General features: G+C 42.9%; 1 protein-coding gene and 1 pseudogene across 1 annotated transcript in view; one reads left to right on the top strand and one right to left on the bottom strand.

Annotated features, from left to right (window-relative positions):
- Nucleotides 1-10280, top strand: part of LOC116646032 — a 29885-nt pseudogene extending 19605 nt beyond the window's left edge.
- Nucleotides 1-18822, bottom strand: part of JADE3 (jade family PHD finger 3) — a 134978-nt gene extending 116156 nt beyond the window's left edge. Inside the window, exon 1 of the mRNA XM_032426740.1 lies at nucleotides 18723-18822. The gene's annotated coding sequence lies outside the window, so the exon portion shown is untranslated. The remainder of the gene's footprint in view (nucleotides 1-18722) is intronic.
- Nucleotides 18823-23314: the final 4492 nt, after the last annotated feature.

The following is a 23314-nucleotide window of genomic DNA, read 5'->3' as shown; positions in this document are numbered from 1 at the left end:
CACTATGTTGTACACCTGAAACTAATATAACACTGTGCATCAATTATACTTCAGTAATTTTTTCAAAAATTTGGCAACCTTATAGAAAAGATATAGAACAGTTCAAGTATAATTGCTTTTCAAATGTCAATTAATCAACAAGTATTTATTGACTACTTATATGTCCAGTGGTCACTGGTTAGTCTTTGGGGATAGCAGGAAAGTATGAAAAGGCAGAAGTAAAAATTATGCCTGCCTCCAAAGAACTTCTACAGTCTGATCAGTGAAGCACAGTTTTACACACATGAACCAAGCACAAATAAGCAATCTACTAAGTAATGATCTGCATGAGATGTGGATTCTGGTATTGATACTGCCAACATATGAACTGAATAAGCCATTTTTATGGTTATTTCTTATCTGGGCATTCCTTTCCTCATTCATAACTCAAAGGGGTTGTCTGAGACAATCTCTAAGGTCCCCCTTAATTATAAGCACATGTGAATCACGTAATGAGGGTTCAAAGTCATGGTGGAGGGCTGGGAAGTTGAGAATAGCTTTATGGCATTCAGGCAGTCCATGAGTTGACCCTACAGAGTTAGTGAACAAGGGCAAGTAGTAAGGGGTGCAGCATGGGGTTGAGAGGTACAACCTGTCATGGGGCTGCGAAGGGAGCAAATGGATGGATGTTGGTCCAACGGAGCACAGAAAAACTGCAAGGTGTTCCTGAAGACAGTATTGAGCCCAAGCTTTGAACTGTTTGAGAGCTAGGGAGAGACATGAAGATTTGAAAGCTTATTTGTCTATTAAGTAAAGAGAGGAGTGACACCATGATGACAGTGATCCACAATAATCTCCTAAAGAAAACCTGCCATGGGGCATGTCTTCTAGGCTCTGGGAATACAACAGTACAAACCATGCCCTTTCAGTTATTTATTACTGCACAGTAAATCACCCCAAAACTTAGTGGCTTAAAATAACAACCATTTTATGTACTCACGATTTTGTGGGTCAGCAATTTGGGGTAAAATCAGCTAGGTGGTTCTTCTGTTAGTCTTTCTTAGGGTCCCTCATATGGTTAGTCATCTGGCAATGTGACTGGGCCTCAATGTTCTAATATGGCCTCACTCATATGTCTGATGGTTGGCTCTTGACTGACCTCTCTTGCCACATCATCTCTTCCTCCAGCATGCTAGCTGGGCTTCTTTACAAGGTTGTTTCAGGGTTCCTAGGGAGCAAGGGGAAAGCTACAAGACTTCCTGAGACCCAGGCTCAGAAGTCACACAGAGCTACTCACGCTGCATTTTATTTTGGCCAAAGCAAGTTACAAGAACAGCTCAGATTGTGGGAGTAGAGAAACAGACTCTACCTTGATGGGAGATGCTGCAAAATCACATACATACAGGAGTGAAAGGACTTTGTGGCTATTAACCATTCTATCACACCATCCCATTTGGGAAAATGAGTGCTGAGCACATTAAGTCCTGTGGGCCTTCAAAGGTGAAAGGAACCATGTGAGGTAAAAAAGATAAACTTTTGAGTGGGTCCTGAGGAATATACAGGATAGAACAAACCCAGAGGAATGTGGAAAACTTCAGGCAAAGGCAGTACACACAGAAGTAGCAGGATGACTCATAGTATGTTTAGATTCTAGTGAATGCACACTTAGGTGGAATGAGTAGGGAAGAGGACTTGAAAAGTAAGAGGTAAGGATGGTGGGAAAGGTTGTGATTGGATGTGGGAGACTTTAACTGCTAGGCTCTTAGGAATACAGACACTACTCACCATGCAGGGAGCAGCAAGGGGTCAGTGGTGGCCTCGTGGCAGGAGTGGGAATGGTAGTATAGGGAAGAGACCTTTAGAGCTTGCATCTTTGTGGATAGCAGTCTGGAAGGAAGTTGAATTGGGCCTGGGGTATAGTGGCATAGAGATCATGGTAACTAAACAGCCTAGAGATGGTTTCCCTAAAGGGAAGTGCCTTCATGGATTCTCTTCAAGAGGTTAAAGGGTATAACTGGAGCTTTTACAGCCAGGTTTATTTAGAAGTATAAAAAATGTTTTTTTAAAGATTTTATTTATTTGACAGAGAGAGGTGAGTGAGAGAGCACAAGTAGGGGGAGCAGCAGAGGGAGAGGGAGAAGCTTGTGGAGCTTGATCCCAGGCCCCTGGGATCATGACCTGTGCCAAAGGCAGATGCTTAACCGACTGAGCCACCCAGGCGCCCTGAAGTATGAAAAATGTTTATCCTGGATTTAAATTGGTTATCCCAGGGAGAGCTAAACTTAGGCTCAACACACACACACACACACACACACACACACACACACACACACACTCCTCTCTCCTGTATAAGATGCAGGTTTCATATGAGACAAGAGGGTTACGACTGTTTGCAAAGTTTTGTCTATATTAAAAAAAAATTCCTAGTGCTCTTTCACATTTTAAGTGGGCAAAGAATTATGGGGAAGGCTAGAAACCATGACGGAGCCAGAAAAAGGCTACCGCAATTTCGGCTGTAATCTATACCGTGAAGTCAGACTGCCCAGGCAGACGGTATAGCCATACTTTTCACAGTGGCAGCATGGCAAAGCACCAGCTTTCTTTCAACAGTCCACAAAATACATATTTATTTCCCAAACTATCACTTTCCACAGGACTTATGTGGCCATTAGAACATGTTACATGTAATTTTTAAACACAAAATGAGAACTGAGTTTGGTTTGTTAATTAGAGAGCAGGCAGCAATTCTCTTTCAGGTATTTGTGGGAGATAGGATGTAGAGAATTTGAGGGTTTCCTACCACTCTGGGAATGGCAGTCTAATTGTAAACCTTCAGGTCATGTATATATGAAATAGATCAGAGTAAGGAAGTATGGCATTAGGTGACAAAGTGAATAGAAAAGACATGATTGGGGCACCTGGATGGCTCAGTTGGTTAAGCATCTGACTCTTAATCTCAGCCCAGGTCTTGATCTCAGGGTTGTGAGTTCAAGGCCCATACTGGGCTCCACACTGGGTGTGGAGCCTACTTAAAAGAAAAGACATGATTTAATAAGGAAATATGGAGTAGAGAATGGCATCCAGATGAGTGGGTTTTGAGGCATGGGGGAGTGTCTTGCTGGGCTAGAATTTTCAAGAAATAGCCCAAGCAGGATTGGCAGGGGAAAGCGGGAAGGATGTTCTAATTGTGAGGAAAGGCTCCAGGTAAACCTGAGTGTTGGACTGTTGGTGGTACTTGGGGAGGGGAGGCAGTGAGGACAGTTTAGAGATGACATCCCAGACTGTGTGCTCTAGACTTCTGGTTCGACCGACTTTCCCTGAAATCCCAGGTGAAGAACACAGTTGATAGGCTGTGGGATGTGAATACATTACAAAACAACTGAACAGACAAGAGAAAAAGGACATTTAGGTTCCTCTTTGCACATACTGGTTTTCAATCACTGTCTAGTAGGTGACTGGGTAGCCCTTTGTGTGTACCTCATAGGGTAGGAAAAGTTCTCCAGGGGAAAACACATCCCTTTTGCCCTTGGTGCTTTCTCAGACGGAGCCAGACCATAGTATATAACAGTTATGCAAGAAAGGGGCCTCTGTTGCATTTTCTAATGACATAGTGTTCTGGGGAAAGATTTGAGTAGGCATGCTGTTTTGCTATCTCCTCCACGTGCTCCTCAAAACTGGGGAGGTTTCCTGTAAGAAGATGTGTTTCAAGACAGGATCTGAGATATCATAGATGGTTCACATAATGGGGGCTCTAAGAAATCATGCCTTATCAGCGTCCTCAACAATTACCTTTAAAAAAAGCATAAAAATAATTAGTAATTATCCAAATTACTTATGTTGTGGGGAGGTACTCAGGTTTATACACTTGAATGCCTATCCTAGAGACTGGTACATAGCAAGCACTAAATGAATGTTAGTTGATTCTGAGGTAGTTTTTGCAGCTTCTTTATTAAGTATAGCAATGCACTAAATTTTTAGTGAACATGATTCTTTAATGTTGAGAGGGCAAGTAAAACCATCAAAATTGGGCATCAGACAACCTTTGGATGTTACACAGGACTCCCATACACCTATGTTCGTAAACTTTTTCACCACTGAGGGTAACTTTTACAATTTCCCCTAGAGACAGCATGCTTTGAAGGCTTGCCTACTAAACACATCACACTTATGGATTACTTAATTTCCCTATTTTAATTAAAGATGGGTGTTTCTGACAGGGTTCAGTTAAGCATGAAATAATAATAATATTTGGTATGCCAGACACTGATCAGCATTTTATCCTTAATATGCCATTAATTCCACACAACAATCTCACTGGTTATTATTATTAACTTCATTTTAGGGGCACGTGGGTGGCTCAGTTGGCTGGGCATCTGCCTTCGGCTTAGGTCATGATCCCAGGGTTCTGGGATCGAGCTCCACATTGGGCTCCCTGCTCAGCAGGGTGTCTGCTTCTCCCTCTGCCCCTCCCCTCACTCATGCTTACGCTCGTGCTCTCTCTCTGAAATAAATAAATGAAATCTTAAAAAAAAAATAACCCTTCATTTTACAAAAGGAAACTGGGCCACGAAGAGGTTGCATAACTAAGAAGCAAAAGCAGGAGTCAAACAACTTGGGTCTCTACTATTCTATCCATTCTAGCATTCAAACTCTAGCTAACAAGGCTTTACCATGAGTGTTAGTATAATTCTAAGCCATCTCACTCTCAGGTTATTTGCCCTAGAAAACTGGAACTGTATGTGCACATAAACACTTGCACGTGAATTCTTATAGCAGCTCTACTTATAATTACCAAAAACTAGTAGCAACCCAAATGTGGTACATTTCTAAAATGGAATACTACTCAATAAAAAGGGAACAAACTATTGATATACACAACTTGGATGAATCTCAAAAGCATTATGCTGATTGAAAAAAAGCAAGACTCAAAAGATTACATTCAGTTTGACTCCATTTATGTGACATCCTCAAAGTGATAAAACTAGTAATGGAGCGCAGATCAGTGGCTGTCAAGGGTTGGGGGTGGGAAAAGTGTGACTGAAGAGGTAACACAAAGGATTTTTTTTGGGTGATGGGACTACTTTGTACCTTGATTATGATGGTAGTTACACTGATCTATACATGTATCTAAATCCACATGACTATGCATACCCCCCAAAAGTCAATTTTACTATATGACTTTTTATGGTTCTACCTGTCATTAACAATAGTTTTCAGATTTAAAAATTAAGAGTTGACTATAATGTGAAGCAAAAAAAAAAAAAAAAAATCAGGCCACACATCCAAACTGAATGGTGAGTTATCCCTTTAAACAAACATTCCTTAAAAGTTAACAGAATTTGTGTGCTTAGTCCCTTAAAAATACATATATTTCAGTAAATTATTAGATGGCATGATATTTGCATAGTATGCAATTTGCATAGTAAAACAAAAGTAAGTAATCAAAATTAACCCTGGGAAGGAGAATGTGATGAAATGAGGATGTTATAAGGATGTCATGGACAACCATGGCTCTTTCTACAACTTTACAATTTTTCCTAGAATGCATCTCTAGTATATCTCTAATATAACTAAAAACAGAATTAAAAAACTTTTTTTAATCTTTCTACATCGAAATGGAGCTATTTCCCAAGTTGCAATATCTTTACATCCAAAGGGTCTCCATTGCCTTTGAGAACCTCTCAGTTACTCCACTTACCAGGTCATGCTTGTATTCTACTCAACACCTAGTGCGTCATAGCACAGTGGGCACTTAAATATTTGCTGAACTGAATTGCACCTGGAAATGTGGGGAATAAAAATGACAAACACATGGTCACTCACAAAATTTATACTGTAGAAACACTAAATCACACTCTAATTCTGAATGAGGCAAATTATGACTGAGTGCTAACAATGTTCTCAATAATTACAAAGGCATACATAGAATTCTGGAAGACAGCAAGAAAAACATATAACAACATAATGCCAGCAGTGCAGAGGTTTTTAAAACCTAAGATAGGCAGAACCCAAACCAGAATCAATTATTCCTGGCTCCCTAGCCATAAAACCATAAAATTCAAGGAGGTGAGACAAAAAAAAGGAAAAACTAATCTGTACTGAGTTTCTAGGGGCCATGCACTGCATCGGACATTTATGTAGATTAAAACTTATTTCAGGAGCAGGTTTCAGCTGGTATGTAAAGGACTGGAAAGCCATCATTCTCACCCTTACAAAAAAGAAGCTACTAGACAAACTGAAAAACCAATGACTCTTCTTGGACCTATCAAAAACTGAATACAGGGCAAAACCACCATCCAGATATCTGAAGAGACAGATGCCTGCAGGTAAACATAGGATCCCAGCATGTAAAATGGTAGGAAGATCAAACTAGAATTACTTACTAGAGACCAGAGTGTGGGATGTCATGAGAGTATGAAGCTCCTAGGCTCCACATGGGGTGGAGGAATTCCCATCCTCTGACAAGTGTTTCCTACAGGAATCCCACCACCTCTTATGGAAAGAATCAGGGAAAATCCCAGAGAAAGCTCATCCTGGTGCTGGTTGGCTGAGGAAAACAACTCCCACTGAAATCTACCCAGACACTTTTCCTTTATCTCCAGCACAGAACAATAGCCTTAATCTGCAGGGGGAAGGACTTAAAACCCTTGGCTTAAGGATGCTGGTGGGTACTCACTGCAGCTGGGGAAAAGGAAGACAGGAAAAAGGAAAAGAAGCTTCACCCCTGGAAGAGGGGCAGGAATTCTTGTAAAGGACATACTCTAGACCCAGGTTCCAATAGCTGCCTAAGTCCAAGTCAAATCATCGGGGAACTCCCTCCTCCTCCACCATCTACCACTTGGCAAACCAGCTACGTAGTTAGTAAAGTGGAATACAACTGGGAGGGCTATAACAGACAGCTCTTGGGAAACAGCACAAAGGAAAAACCCAAAGCCAAACAGGAGTCAAAAAGAAGGTATCACTAGAGGAATCAGAAATCTCTGGTGCCCTACCAATAACAAACATCAAACACAAGCCAACTCCTGACTAGATTAACTCAAATCCCCACACTAAAGGCCTAGCAGAAGGACACCTGTGTTCTTCTCCAAATATATCAAATATTTAACTCAGTATCTCTTGCCCATGTTCAGTTTCAACAGCTTTTCAGCCATGTTCAACTTTTTATTATGTGGCATAATGAAAGGCAAGAAAATATTCCAAATGACAAGGCAATCATCAGATTCAGACTCAGTATGACACAGATGTTGGGATTATCAGAAATGAAATTTAGAAGAATTATGATTAATATATTAAAGACTCTAATGGAAAAGATAGACAACATGCAAGACCAGATGAATAATTTCAGCAGAAAGATAGAAAGTGCAAGAAATAATCAAATGGAAATGCTAGAACTTAAAAAAAGAACAGTAAAAAAAAAAACCCAACATGCTAAAAAAAAAAAAAGACAAAAAAACAACATGCTCAACAGTAGACTTGACACAGCCAAGGAAAGAATCAGTGAGCGTAACAACTGAGTTTATTGGTCAGATCAATAAAAATTAAAACAAAAAGGGACAAAAGAGTGAAAAAATAGAACACAGCATACAACAACTATGGGAAAATATCAAAAGGTGTAACGTACTTGTAATTGGAATTCCAGGGGAATAAAAAAAAGAGAATGGAATACAAGAATCATTTGAAAAAATAATGACTGAGGGGTGCCTGGGTGGCTCAGTCGTTAAGCGTCTGCCTTCGGCTCAGGTCATGATCCCAGGGTCCTGGGATCGAGCCCCGCATCGGGCTCCCTGCTCAGCGGAAAGCCTGCTTCTCCCTCTCCCAGTCCTCCCGCTTGTGTTCCCTCTCTCACTGTCTCTCTCTGTCAAATAAATAAATAAAATCTTTAAAAAAGAAAAAATAATGACTGAGAACTCTCCAAAATTAGTGACAGACAACAATCCACAGATACAAGAAGGTCAGAAGAACACCAAGCAGGATAAATATGACAAAATAAAAAAGCCACATCTAGGCAAAGACAAAGAGCTCGAAGGCAGTCAGAGGAAAAAAGCCATTAACTACAGAGAAACAAGGATAAAAATTATAGCAAACTTATCAGAAACCATGCAAACAACGCAACAGTGGAGTAATATGTTGAAGAGGAAAAAAACTGTCAACTCAGAATTCCATATCCCATGAAAATGTCCTTCAGAAGTGAAGAAAAAAAAAGACTTTATCCAACAAAAGCAAAGAATTTACTGTCAGCAGACCTGGCACAAAAGAAATGTTGAGGAAAAATTTTTCAGGCAGAAAGATTATGATTAAAGTCGGAGCTTGGATTAGCATAAAGAAATGAATAACACTGGAAAAGGAATAAATGAAGGTTGAATATAATATGTTATTTTCAAAATGTTTGAAAAGCCAATTTTCAAGACACCAGCCAAGGGCCAATCTTACAAGAAGGCCTTCTAAAGATAGTAAGCACCGTCAGGACTGCTATGGTAACTCTTTTCAGCACAACAGGGTATGTATATTTTAAAAACTTAGAGCTAGGGGTGCCTGGGTGGCTCAGTTGGTTAAACGTCTGCCTTCAGCTCAGGTCATGGATCTCAGGGTTCTGGGACTGACTGAGCCCCATGTCGGGATCCCTGCTTGGCCAGGAATCTGCTTCTCCCTCTCCCTGTGCCCCTCCCCTGCTTGTGCTCTCTCTCTCTCTCGCTCTCTCAAATAAATAAAATCTTAAAAAAAAAAAAAACTCTACAGCTAACATCATACTTAATGGTGAGAGACTGGAACAAGTTAAGAATGTCCTCTCTTACCACTATAATTCTGGTAAAGAAGAAAAAAGTAAGAATACTCATATTACCTAATTTCAAAACTTACTATAAAGCTATAGTAATCAAGATAGTGTGGTAATAGCACAATGACGGACACACAGATCAATGCAACAGAAAAGAGAGCCCAGAAATAGACCCACACATGCACAGCCACATTTTTGACACAGGTGCAAAAGCAGTAATAATGGAGAAAGGATAGTCTTTTCAACAAATGGTTTTGGAACTCCTGGACATCCACATGCAGGAAAATGAAACTTGACACACACCTCATATTCATGGCTGGTGGGAATGCAAAACAGTAGAGCCACTTTGGAAGACAGTTTGGCAGTTTCTTATAAAAACTCAGCAATCCCACTCCTGGTTATTTACCCAAATGAACTGAAAGCTTATGTTTCACAAAAAAATCTGTATGCTAATGTTTACTGCAGCTTTATTCATAATCATCAAGAAACTGGAAGCAGCCAAGTTGTCCTTCAACAGGTAAATGTACAAACTGTGGTACGTCCATAAATTGGAACACTTTTCAGTGATAAAGGGAACATGCTATTAATTCACATAACATGGATGAATCAAGTAAAAGAAGCCAGACCCAAAAAGGCTAAATATTGTATGATTCCACTCATATGACATTCTGGAAAAGGCAGGACTTTAGCTAAAAATTCAGAAGTACACTATTCTGAGGCATTTCTAGGAAACAAAACTGACTGGATATATATATTTTTTAACAGGAATAGCTCTGACCAGATCAACTTGGGTGGGAGTCCATGAAGTTCACATCACCATCACCATATACCATCGCTTTTTAAATAAATGTATTTGATTTTTAAAATAGGGTAATATATTCACATGGCTTAAAATTCAAAAGGTACTTGTGACTTTTGGCTCTGAGGAGGTAAAGGTGCAACTGTCTTCCGTCCTCCCGAATCCGGATTCATCTAACACCAGCTGTCTCCACCATACCGCCTATGTTTGACCCCAATGAGATCAAAGTCTTAGACCTAAGGAGAACTGGTAGGGAAGTTGGTGCCATGTCTGCCCTGGCCCCAAAGATCAGCCCCCCCCCCCCTCACACCCGGGTCTGTCTCCAAAAATGGTTGGTAATGACATCGCCAAGGCAACCGGTGATTAGAAGGGTCTGAGGATGACAGTGAAACTGACCATTCAGAACAGACAGGCCCAGATTGAAGTGGTATCTTCTGTCTCTGCCCTGATTATCAAAGCCCTCAAGGAACCACCAAGAGACAGAAAGAAGCAGAAAAACATTAAGCACAGTGGAAATATCACTTTTGATGAGATTGTCAACACTGCCCAACAGATGCAGCACCGATGTTTAGCTAGAGAACTCTCTGGAACCATTAAAGAGATCCTGGGGACTGCCCAATCTGTGGGCTGCAGTGTTGATGGCCGCCACCCTCATGACATCATAGATGACATCAATAGTGGTGCAGTGGAATACCCACCTAATTAAGAACTACAAAGGAAAATGTTTCAATGAAGGATCATTTGACAACCAAAAAAAAAAATTTTAAAGGTATACATAAAAGTTTATACAGTAAAAAATCTTCCTCCAACTCTCTACCCTGGCTATATATGCCCTAAAGCTATCAGTGTCTTGAACATCCTTCTAGAAATATTTTATGTCTATGTAAGCCAAAATATATATATTATACAGCACACATTATTGCCCCCAGTAGCTGTCACAAATGTTAGCATACAATACACACTGTTCTGTTTCTTGTTTTTCATTTTGTACATCTTAGAAATCATGCAATATCAGTGTAATATTCTACTGTACAACCAAGCCTTGACTGATACTTAGAATATTAACCAATCTTTTGCTATTATAAATAATACTCTAAGTAATATGAAAATATTTGTTGAATAAATTCCTGGAAGTGTTTGCTGGGTCAAATGATATATACGTTTATAATTTTGAAGGCTATTTTCAAGTCACTGACTTTTAAAATGTCAGGGATTTTCCATTTTTAATTTTTATCCTAGGAGGAAAGAAAGGAAGCTGAGATTCTATCACCAGGCAATTTCTGGAGGAATGTACATCTCTAAGATGTACAAAGTGAGCCTTCTCCTCAGTTTCCCACACATGCTTCCTAGGGTCCAGTTGCATTTTCATGTAATATATTTCAGGCCAGAGCTGGTTGCAAAGCCTATTTCAGTTTATGTGAAAGGTGTTACTTCTGAAAACTTCACAAGCACAGGTCAAAGGCTCATGCCCCAAATTGCTGATCACTGACCACTCACTTCACAGCACAATACTGGATTCTTCACTGCAACCACAGGGAGACTTTAAAATCTTGACCAAGTAAAATACACCTACAGAGAATCCTTTGTCTTTATTATAATGCCCAAATAAGGATTTCTTCTCAGGTAAAAACTATAAATCACATAAAGGTTATGAAGAAAAGCTGCAGATGTTTCTCCCATCTTCCAGGTAGTGATGGATTTCCAATTAACCATCTTTTTGCTTGACTACAAAGCGCAGTACAGCCTAGTACCCTAAGGTTTGGGGGGGTAAAGCTTGAACAGGAGGTTGAGGAAACCCAGGGACTCATTTTTTTTTAAAGATTTTATTTATAAGGATGCCTTGGGTGGCAGTCAGTTAAGCGTCTGCCTTAGGCTCAGGTCATGATCCCAGGGTCCTGGGATTGAGTCCTGCATCGGGCTCCTTGTTCAGCAGGGAGCCTGCTTCTCCCTCTGCCTACAGCTCCCCCTGTCTCTGTTCTCTCTCTCGCTCTCAAATAAATTTTATTTTTAAATAAAATTCAGATAAATTTTAAATTTTACTTATTTATTTGAGAGCGAGAGAGAGAACACCAGCAGGGGGAGTGGGAGAGGGAGAAGCAGTCTCCCCACTGATCAGGGAGCCCGATGCGGGGCTCGATCCCAAGACCCCAGGATCATGACCTGAGCCGAAGGCAAACCCTTAACCAACTGAGCCACCCAGGCGCCCCACCCCAAAGACTCTTTCGATAACAGCCACACAAGCTCAGTGAGCAGTCAAGCCACTTGCAAGGGGACCTATATCCAGAGCACATTAATTTTTATCCTAGGAGGAAAGAAAGGAAGCTGAGATTCTATCACCAGGCAATTTCTGGAGGAATGTACATCTCTAAGATGTACAAAGTGAGCCTTCTCCTCAGTTCCCACACATGCTTCCTAGGGTCCAGTTGCAGGAACAGCTGAACAGGAGGTTGAGGAAACCCAGGGACTCATTTTTTTTTTAAGGATTTTATTTATAAGGATGCCTTGGGTGGCAGTCAGTTAAGCGTCTGCCTTAGGCTCAGGTCATGATCCCAGGGTCCCGGGATCTTTGGTTTCCTTCTAGAAAAACTATCACTCAGCTCCACACTCAGTAGAAGAGAAGATGGCACAATCATATTACTTAGTTTCAAGAATACACTACATTTAGGGGTGCCTGGGTGGCTCAGTCGGTTAAGCATCTGACTCTTGACTTCAGCTCAGGTCATGATCTCAGGGTCGTGAGATTGAGCCCCACGTTGGGCTCCACACTGGGTGTGAAGCCTGCTTAAAATTCTCTTTCCCTCTCCCTCTCTCCTCCCCCACTTTCTCTCAAAAAAAAAAAAAAAAGAATATACTACATTTAGAAATGGGTGTTTAGTAAGATTTATCAAAGGAAAAGAGGTTATATTCATTAGTAATTATTATGCATTACTGCAGTAATGGTCCCCAGTTAAAAAACACCTCCTTGTATTTGTACCTTTAGATTGTTCTCTCCCACAATGACTCTGGGCTTGGCCAAGAAGCACTTCCCTACTTTGGCTGATGGGACAATACCAAATGTGGCACGAGCAGACACTTGAGAAGTGCTTGCTCTCGCTTACTGCTCTTTGTGCCTTTGAGACGACCATGTGAACAGATCCAGAGCAGCCAGCTGAAGGAGAGACCACTTGGGAGTGGAGATGAGCCATCCTCGCTCAGGGCCTCCTAGACCACCCGGCCTGACAGCCACCAGTTAGGCGAACAAGGCCATCCTAGATCATCCAACCACCAGCTAACAACCCTCCCTGCCAAAAAAAAAAAAAAGCTAATTGACACATTTACTTCAAAGTAAATATGTCTGTGGTCTGATACATATGGAAAGGGGACGAGAACACTGGTTTTCTTCCTGTGCAGTTGATTCTGCACATAAGAAATAGTTTCAAACAGAAAAACCTGCAGTACCTGGATGAGAATAAATAAATATGTAAGTACTGAAAAAATGCCTAAGTCTTCCCAGATTCTCACAAATGTGCTGTCTGCCATCACAGATGGCACATACCAAAAAAACAAAAAACATTAAAAATTTCCATTTAGTCACTGAAGCATCCTTATCATGATATATTTAAACCGAAGTCTTATACTCAACAGTTCCATTTCTAACACTGAACAACAACTCAGGTTTCCAGGAATTAGTTCTCCCAATTTTACTTTTTCTCCCCATTTGACAGGGCTCAGTGAAAACTGAAAGAGCTCCCTTAATGCAGCCTAAAAAGCATCAAATATATAAGCCTAATTAAACCATCTAGAAGCATTCTGCAGGACCAGCTTCTTCCAGCAACACAGCAACTCTTTTTAGCTGTGTTAATGGTGGGCAGTAGAAACTTTAAGATCTACACATCTGGGCCAGAAACATTGCCTCCATTGGATCACAAAGTGGGACACTGAAGGGAAAATTACTTTAAGCTACTTTTGTTTAGGCCTCACTAGATGCTTTTCCGGATTACACAGGCCACGCCCCGCCCCCCCCCAGGACGGTTTAAGGTGAAAAACACCTTCCAGCAGCCTCCCACCGCCCTTGGAATAAAACACAAGCTCCTTAATGAGATCCCATAAGGCCCTGTCAATCTCCCCCTGCCTATCTCATCTCTCTTTCCCCAGGTCCTAGCCAAACCTCTGTGGATCCCTTCCACATCTCTCTTCCACCTCAGAGTCCTCACAACACCTGGTATTCCCTCTGCCTGGCAATCCCTTCTTTTACCTCGCTTATTCCTGCTCATTATTCAGGGTCCAGGGCACCTTGCTAGTTTCCCTTATAAAAACATTCTACCTCTTACTTGCTGTGTGACCATAGGCAAGTTACCTTTGCCTTACACCTCAGAGAGATATTCTATGTTAAATACTTAGCACCGTACTCAGTACACAGGAAATGGTTAACAAATCATAGCCGTTGTTGTTATGATCCCTTATAGGGATCTCCATCATAGCTCTCAGTACAATTAGCAACTATACATTTATTTGTAGGGAAAACAGAAACACCCCCTTGGATCCCACCTTAATACCTAATACTTCTCATGCTATTTCCTCACATACTGCATTGGGGGGGGGGAGATAAAATTAATGTTTACAGAGCAATTATTACCTCAATTAATTATTACCTCGGAGATGTCAAATTAGGCAGATGAAGAAACTGAGGCATAGAGAAGTCAAGTACCGGCCCAGATCAAGTGGTAGAATCCAAGTTGGCCCGACCCCATTGCTTGTGCTGGGTATACGACACCAAAGGCTCCCCTAACTCATGAGCCTTGTTATCTAAGAGCAGCAAATCTCAGAGAAAATGGATCTTCACATTCAACTCCCAGGTATCTATTCTTCAGATCCTTAACCAGTCTGGTGTTCTAAGCACCTCGTGTAAACTCCTTCAACAGAATGCTCTTCCCTCTGACTGTGTTAGATTTCTTTCTTCCTTTACATTGGATGTTGAACTCTTAATGGGATGAGTTATCTTTCACCTCTTATACCCCTAGCAAATAGGAGGCACTCCACAGATGTCTGCTGAATGAATTAAATGAAACTGTTGGAGAATACATTACAGCTGCAAAGTTGGGGAGTGGTGGAGTGGATTTTCATAACAATGCTGAAGTTTGGCATAGTTGGGAACAAACTTGACATGAGTGATGACAAAAGGGGAGTTTATCTTAACCACTTTTACAACGGTTAATGATTTCCATATCTAGCACCAGAGATTCCATGTGAATTACACATATGTGCTTTACAGCTACAGGTAGACTTCACTTTACCTCTGGGGCCCTGCATCACCACCAAAGTTCTGCTATACCCCATGGATACATCTGAGCCACCCTTCAGGACAGGATGCCCTTGACAAGTGCGAATCTCTCAATGGTTACTTTCAAATGGTTCAGAAAAAGAAACAGAAAGAGCAAATGCAAGTGGGAGCAAACTATTGATAATTAGTGACCTTGGGTAAAGGGAATACAGAAGTTCTTTGTACTATTCTTGCAACTTTTTGTAATTATAATCAAAATAAGTTTTTTAAAATCTAAAAAGGAAGAAGAAGAACTTTCCCAGGAGATTACAACACACAAGGTCTGGTGTACTGGCCATGCTGGTACCATATTCTCTTGTCAGCTATTTCAAAAAGCACATTCCAGGCTCGGATTTCCTTGCCTATCAGCCAGTATCAAGGGACAAGGAGCTCCCTGGGTAGTAGGGCTCAGCTATGGCCTGTGGGTTGACAGAGATGAAATTATTTATTGCTTAGGGGCGCCTGGTGGCTCAGTCGTTGGGCATCTGCTTTCGGCTCAGGTTGTGATCCCAGGGTCCTGGGATCAAGCCCCGCAGCACTGGGCTCCCTGCTCAGCGGGAAGCCTGCTTCTCCCTCTCCCACTCCCCCTGCTTGTGTTCCCTCTCTCGCTGTCAAATAAATAAATAAATAAATAAAATCTTTTAAAAAAATTATTTACTGCTTAAAGAGTATTAATCAATGCATGGGCATCTCCTATCAGTCAAAAACACCAGTACCATTTCCCCACACCAGGCCCCCTACCTACTTTCTTCAGTTGACTGCCTTTTCAGTTACTTTTCCCAAACTTAGCTATGGCGTTAGGCAAATTCTCCCCAGGACCCTTCTTTCTGTCACCCAAGAGAAGCACAGAAGCAGTTCTGATGGTAAGAACTTTGCTGCTATTGTCTATGGAGAGACCTACAGGGAGGAGGCAAAAATAACCATGGGGGAGTCACAAATATTTCAGAAAACAGAAAACTCAAAGCAGTAGTTACTTGGTCTTTAATGACCATTTGCTAGCACCTTTTTATTTGCTCATCATTTTTACCCATTCACCCTAGATTCTCCCCGCAAACCAGACTGCTTCAGCTTTCCCAGCCACTGTAACTGAACAGGGAGAAACTGCTAAACCACTTAAGTGTCCCCATATAAGCCAGTTCAGGAGAGTGCCAGATGGGTGTCACCCAACACCCACTCCTCACCTATAAGGTGATGTATATAAGTTATTCCCTGATAAGAGATTTTTTTTTTAAATGTAAGCCAGCATATGAGCTCTACCTTCCTCAGTTCCTGCTCTGCGTAACCTTCATGAGGAAGTAGGTGCATTATGTCCTATGATAATATTCAACCTCTCTATCCCTGATCAAGGCTTGTAAGAGCCCTCTGTAATGCCATGTCTTCACAAACACCCAGTGCCTCCTGCCTCCCCTTACCTTCCCCCAAATAGTTGCCTAGTTCCAGTCAGACCTCAAAGTAGTGGGCAAAAAGAAGAAATAGATTTGTGTAGTTTAGGGGAGAAGTGGATTGTTATGGTTGATGGAACACAAGGGAGGGAAAAGACAAGCATTATCAGAGGAGAGGATCATACCCAACCTACCAGCCTAACATCCTTTGTTCTTTATTTTTACTTTCACTAACCCATCTGTCTCAACTATGATGAGAGCCCTGCATCATCACGTGTCCTGCTTCTGGGAACTTCATCTACAGGCCAGAAGGTGGGTCATGGGCACCCCCAAGGCTGCTTTCTGAGTCACTCCTGGCTCCCAGTTGATCACAAACCCTTCAGAAAGGGGTGGAAAGCCCTTTTCCACTCTCTCCTACCTGTTACCAAGATTCACAGGCTACTGAAAGTGAGAAGGCACTTACCATACTGCCAAAGCACGGCAACATGACTCAGAAAGGTAGGAGACAATGTTTGGGTTCTAGAACTAGACCTGCATCCCTGGGTATTCCAGAATTGACTGGATGAAAAATGCAAGGAACTGTTTTAAGGCAAAGATATTGGGTTAGGAACTCGTCTCTAGCAAACAAAACTGTAGAGAAGACCACAGTTAAAGAAAAGGTGGCAATGATGGTAGCTAATACTGAGACGCACGTCCCAAAGATCTCATGTAATCCCTTCACCCCTTGAGGAGAGGTATTACCTTTTACAATTCAAGTATTTCAGCTCAGAGCTCACTTTAAATGAAAAAGAAAATGATATGTTATGGAGGTACAATACTCGGCTAAACGAAAAAGAAAAAATCTAGTTTCACTTATCCAGAGAGTAATCACATGATGCTCTAAAAGCATGAAAACTACGGTATTCAAAGGGCACAGCGGCAGGGATCCACATTCCCATTGTTTACAGATGTTATGAAAATATTAAATTAAATTAAACACAATGCTTTGTTCAGACCGACTCCTTTCTCACCCTCACCCCCACCCCCAGGCTGGCAAGAAGTGCCTTCAGGGAAGGTATTTAAGAGAACTACTCTGGGAAAGTGGATTCTGGGTTGCTTAAACTGAGCCAAGATGTTGTGCAACCCGTCTTTACCTAAATTATTTTCCATTACTTTCAGAGTTTAGAGAGAAGCAGACAGTTATCTTTATCAGACTGAATACCGGGAATGAGGTCGCCTTTCCCTCCAGGCCACTGAAATCACCATCAACACGGTTTTGATTTCTTATACAATCAGACGGCGTTGGGGGGGGGGGCGGGGATCCCATCCTCAGCTTCACAGATAAACGGGTCTCACATCAAAAAACCTTGCGCACATCCGAGGCCATGGATTTCCTAGCAACTCAGAAAGTCAGAGAAGCGGCCAAACAAGTTTCTTGCCAAATGCCTGAGAACTACATATGTCCCAGGGCTACACAATGATACCAACTTTTAAACATGCCTTCACATACCACCATTATGGTCACTCACTCGAGATCCCGCCCCCCCGCTTTGCCTCCTCACAAATAATAAACGCAGGTTGCCCTGTGCAATTTAAAGCCAGACTTCACCAAAGCAGTGGTTCTGAAAAGCGAGAGAAAAAGATTGGAAGGAGGCTCTCTCTCTCTTTTTTTTAAATCGATCGCCCCACGGCCGAGGGAATAAAACCAACTCGATCGCTGGAGAAAAGTTAACTTTGCCGTGCCCAGCGGTGGGAAATTTTTCCCGTAAGATTCGCAAAGCCCTCCTGCTTTTCCCACCCCCCGGACCGCCAGGCGCTCGGCGGCCGCGGCGGCCCGGGACTGGCAGCGCCCGAACAATGACGGGAGGAGGAGGGAAAGTTCGCCAGCCCGCGGGGCGCTCGCGCTCCTGCTTCGGGGGTACCTGGGGCTCACCCGGGGCCTCATCACTCCCTGAGCCGCCCGGCCCGCCTCTCCCCAAGCACTCGGTTCTTCACGCCCCCCAACATCGAAACGGCCAGGGGCGCGCCCTCGCTCCCTGGAGCATCCGGCCCCGGGCGGCCCGCAGAGCAGGTCCCCCCGCCGCGGGTCTGACCCCGGGAGCCCCGAGACCAGGCAGAGCACAGAGAGGGAGGGGGCGCCGGGAGGGGGCACCGGAGGGAACGGCCGCAACAGTTATGGCGCTCAATTCCTGCCCGAGCGGAGCTGCAGCCGAGCCGGAGCTCAGGCGTCCGCCCCCGCCCCCCCGCGTCGGCCACCGGGCACTGCCCGGGCCGACGGAGGGGCCAGCGGGCACTTTACCTCAGCCCACACACGCTCTCGGCCCGAAGACGCTGGGGACGCCGGAGCGACCGCGATGTGGGGCCGGGGCGCCCCCGAACGCTGCGAGGCTGGGCCGGGACGTTGCGCTCCGCGGCGCCCGTTTCCACTCCCCGAGGCCGCCACTCCCGCTGCCCACCCGGCGCGACGCCCCCAGCGCCGCTCGCGCCGCGTCCAGCTTCAGCGGCGCCTACCTTTGCGCAGCTAGGTCGCGGCTCCTTCCTTCCCGGCTCCACACTCGGGCCCGGCAATGTGCCGGGCGAGTCCGGTAGGGGTGGTAACCGCCCCCTTAACCGCTCGCTTTCTTCTCTCCCCTCCCTCGCACCTGCCCCCTAATCTCCTCCCCACCCCCGCCCCCCGCCCCGCCGCCTGATCCGCCCGGGCCGCCCCCTGCACCTCCGCTCCCGCCCTCGGCCCTCGCCCGCCTGGCCCGTCAGGCCTCAGCGTTGGGCAGGCGGTTGGGCGGCGGCGGCGGCAGCGGCGGCGGCTGAAGCGGCGCGGAGCACTATTGTATTCCTGACACTGTGCGCTCCCACGCTCCGCCTCTTCCCCTTCCTTCCAGCCCCCCCCCCCCCCCCCCCCCCCCCCACCCCAACCGCCGGCCGCGCTCGCCCTACCCGACTGGCTCCCCGCCGTCCGCCCGCCGCGCGCTCTTCTGGCGGGCTGGGCGCCTTCGCCACCGCCGCGCGCGTCGAGGCTCCGCCCCCTTGGTGCTCCCGCACCCGCGGCGTCGTGCTCCAGGTGGGTTCCTCCGTGCTCCTGCTGGGCGCGCTGCTGCCGGGAGGAGCCTCGGCCGGGATAAGTGCCCGAGAGGACGACGGGGAGGTGCCTTGGCTGTGATGAAATACAAACTAAGCTTTTCAGGGCCCCTTTCAACTCTAAAGTTCTGTAAGTGGACCCTCCTGTATAAAACTCATTGTCGGCCACTATTGATTTAAGTTGTTGGCTCTCGAATTACCTATAATAATACAGCCAGGGTGCCCATTGACAGAATAAATTTATTCAATTGCTAGCACAAATGGGCTGTGATGTCGTGTGGCTTTTTGAGGTGTCAACTCGGTTAGGCTACCGCCCCAGTTATTCAATCAAACATTAATCTACGCGTGGCTGTGAAGGTATTTTGCTGATGTAACTAAAGCTCCTGATCAGTTGATTTAAAGTAAGGGAGATTATCCTGGATAATCTAGGTGGGCCCGATCATTCCTTTCTGACTGCATGCCTTACAGATTTTGGATTTGCTTACCCAGCCCCACAATTGTGTAAGGCAGTATCTTTTAATGAATGAATGAATAAATAATGTGTGTGTGCGTGTGCATGTGTGTATAAAATATCGTGTCGGTTGGCGTCTCTGGTGGAATCCTAACTCATACAGATGTTTAAGCAGCAAACCCCTTTTGGTTTACTTGTCTGGATTTGGAAATGGACCATGTGCAATTACCATGAACTCATATTGTCATTTTCACTTACATTTCTTGGCTAAACAAAAATGTAGGCTCCTCCGTATTTTGTCTGATTTACATGGTAAAGGTGGTCTATTTCATAATACACAAATGTGTGAGTTCTAAAGCATTCATAGTCCTTCAGATTTACCTCGTTTTATTAACTTATTTTGAAATAATTATAGATTCGGGGCGCCTGGGTGGCTCAGTAGGTTAAGCGTCTGCCTTCTTCGGCTGGGTTCATGATCCGGAGGTCCTGGGATCGAGCACCAACCACATTGGGCTCCCTGCTCAGCGGGGAGCCTGCTTCTCCCTCTCCCTTTGCTCCCCCCTCCCACTCGTGTTCTCTTTCTCTCTCGCTCTCTCTCAAATAAATAAATAAATGAAATCTAAAAAAAAGAAAAAAAGAAATAATTATAGATTCACAGGATCTTTAAAAAGTATTACAGAACAGACCCATGTACTCTTCACCCGGTTTCCCCCAATGCTAATATCTTACATAACCAAGATATTGACATGGGTACAATTCCCAGACCTTATTCAGATTTCACCAGTTTCACATGCAAACATTTCTGTGTCTGTGTATATAGTACTACACAATTTTATCACGTGTAGATTTGTGTAACTACCACAATCAACTGTTTCTCCACAGCAAAGATTCTTCCTTCTACCCACTATAGTCACAGTCACCTCCTTCACCTACTCTAACCCCTGGCAACCTCTAACATGTTCTCCATCTCTATAATTTGATTATTTCAAGAATATTATGTAAACGAAATCATGCCTTTTGGCTTTTCTTCATAATTTGCACAATTTTCTTGAGATCCACCCAAGTTGTTGCATGTTATCAATAGTTCATTCCTTCTTACTGCTGAGTAGTAGTATTGTTATGTTTTAGTGTTCTACAGTGTGTTTATTCACCCGTTGAAGGACATTTGGGTTGTTTCCAGTTTTTGTCTGTTAAGAATAAGACTGCTATGAATAGTCATGCAGAGTTTTTTGTGTAAACATCAGTTTTCCTTTTTTCTGTGACAAATGCCCAAGAGTGCAATTGCTGGGTTGGATAGTAAGTGGAAGTTTAGTGTTATAAGAAACTGCCAGAGTTTTCCAGACTGTACCATTTTACATTCCCACCAGCAATGTATGAAAGATCCAGTTTCTCTACATCACTGCCAGCACTTGGTATTGTCACTATAATTTTCTGTTAGCCATTCTGATAGGTGTATAGTGAAATCTCTTTGTTTTCAATGGCATTTCCCTAACGATGTTGACATCTTTTCATGTGCTTATTTGCCATCTGTATATCCTCTTTGGTGAAATGTCTGTTCATGTCTTTTGTCCATTTTCTCATTGTATATTTGCTTCTAACTGTTACATTTTGAGAATTCTTTATATATTCTAGATACAAGTTCTCTGTCAGACACGTGGTCCACATTTTTTCCCCCCAATCTGTACTGGTCTTTTCATCTTCTTAAGAGATTTTGGAGACCAAAATTTTTCATTTTAATGAAGTCCCACTTCTCAAAGTCTGCATTTATATATTGTCCTTTTCGTGTCACATCTAAGAAATGTTTTGCCTCGCACCAGGTTCCACAAATTTTCTTACATTTCCTTCTAAAAGCGTTATAGTTGCATATTTTACAATTAAATCCATGATTCATTTTGAATTAATTTTTGTATAAAATGTGAACCTAATGAGGTTGAGATTCATATTTTTGTCTATAGATGTCTGATGCCTCAAACACAATTTGTTAAAATGACTGTCTTTCCTCCATTAGATGGCTTTTGCTCCTTTCTCAAAAGCATTTGGTCATGTTTGTGTTGGACTAATTGTGTGGGGCTATTTTTTGGTTCCCTATTCTGTTCTGTTGTTCTATGTGTCTGTCCCTCTGTGAATACCAAAGTCTTGATTACTACAGCTATATAGTAAGATTTAACATTGGGTAGAGTGATTCTTCCCACTTTATTCTTCAGAATTGCTTCAGCTGTTCATGGTCATTTGCCTTTCTATATAAATGTTGGAACAAACTTTGTTTATATCGACAGAAACTTTGCTGGGATTTTGTTAGGAATTGTGTTAAACTGATAGATCAACTCGGGGAGAGAATTGACATCTTTATGATGAAGATGATTTATGTGCCTCTCCATTTCTTTAGATTTTCTTTGACTTCTTTCATCAGCATTTTGGAATTTTCCGCACCTAGATCCTGTACATGTTTTGTTAAGCGTATACCGTATTTTATTTTCTTTGGAGTGATTATAAATAGTATTGTGTTTCTATTTTCAGCTTTCTCATTCGTTGTTCATTATTAGTATATAGAAATGCCATAAATTTTTGTGTTTGAGCTTCTTTCCTTTGACTTAGCTGAACCCACTTACTAGTTCTCGAAATTTTCTGGTAGGTTCTTTGGGATTTTCTACATAGACAATCATCTTGTCTGTGAACACACAATTTTATTTCTTCCCTTCCAATCTGTGTGCTTTTTATTTCTTTTTCTTACCTCATTGTGCAGGCTAGAACTTTCAATTCTATGTTGAGTAAGAGTGATATGAGCGGACATCCTTCCCTGGTTCCCTATCTTAGGGGGAAACATTCCATCTTTCACCATAAAAAAAAACTACTAGCTGCTCTTTATCAGGTTGAGAAAGTACCCTTCTATTCCTAGTTTGCTGAGAGTTTTTATCATGAACGAATGCTGAATTTTGTCAAAAGCTTCTTCCCCATCAATTGATAGGATCATATGATTTTTCTTCTTTAGCCTGTGGATATGGTAGATTACATTGATTGAATATTGATTTTTGAACTGACCCTCCATACCTGGAATAAGACCCACTTGGCCATGGTATAATTCTTTTTATACATTTCTGGGCTCTATATCATTAATATTTTATTGCAGATTTTTGTGTCAAAGTTCCTGAGAGAAGTTTTGAGGGCTTTTCTTCACACTGTCTTTGGTTATGGGAATAGGATAATACTGGCCTCATAAAATGAGTTGGGAAGTTGTGCAGAAAAGAGCACACAGGCCCTTTGTGGGTAACTGGGAACTTGGGTTTCAGGAGGGTTCCCACCATTCCCGGAATTGATAAGAGTGGTTCACCATACCTAAACTGTTTGTGCATATGTGATTTATGCTGAGACTACATTACAAATCCCCTGATTTCCAAGCTGTGCAGAAAAGAGTTATCATAGCAGGCCTGACTGCTATCCTTTGAAAGGCCGGCCTGCTTGCGAAGTTAGTCCCTGGTTGGCATCTGGAAACTTGGATTTGAGGAGGGCTCCCATCATTACCAGGACTGATAAGAGTGGCTCACTGTGCCTAAACTGTTTATACAAACAATATGGTTTA

This window comes from Phoca vitulina, unplaced genomic scaffold (assembly GCF_004348235.1).
Source record: "Phoca vitulina isolate PV1807 unplaced genomic scaffold, GSC_HSeal_1.0 scaffold35, whole genome shotgun sequence".
Taxonomy (NCBI): Eukaryota; Metazoa; Chordata; class Mammalia; order Carnivora; family Phocidae; genus Phoca; species Phoca vitulina.
Note: the sequence above shows the minus strand (reverse complement) of the source record. Positions and strands in the feature narration are given on the sequence as shown.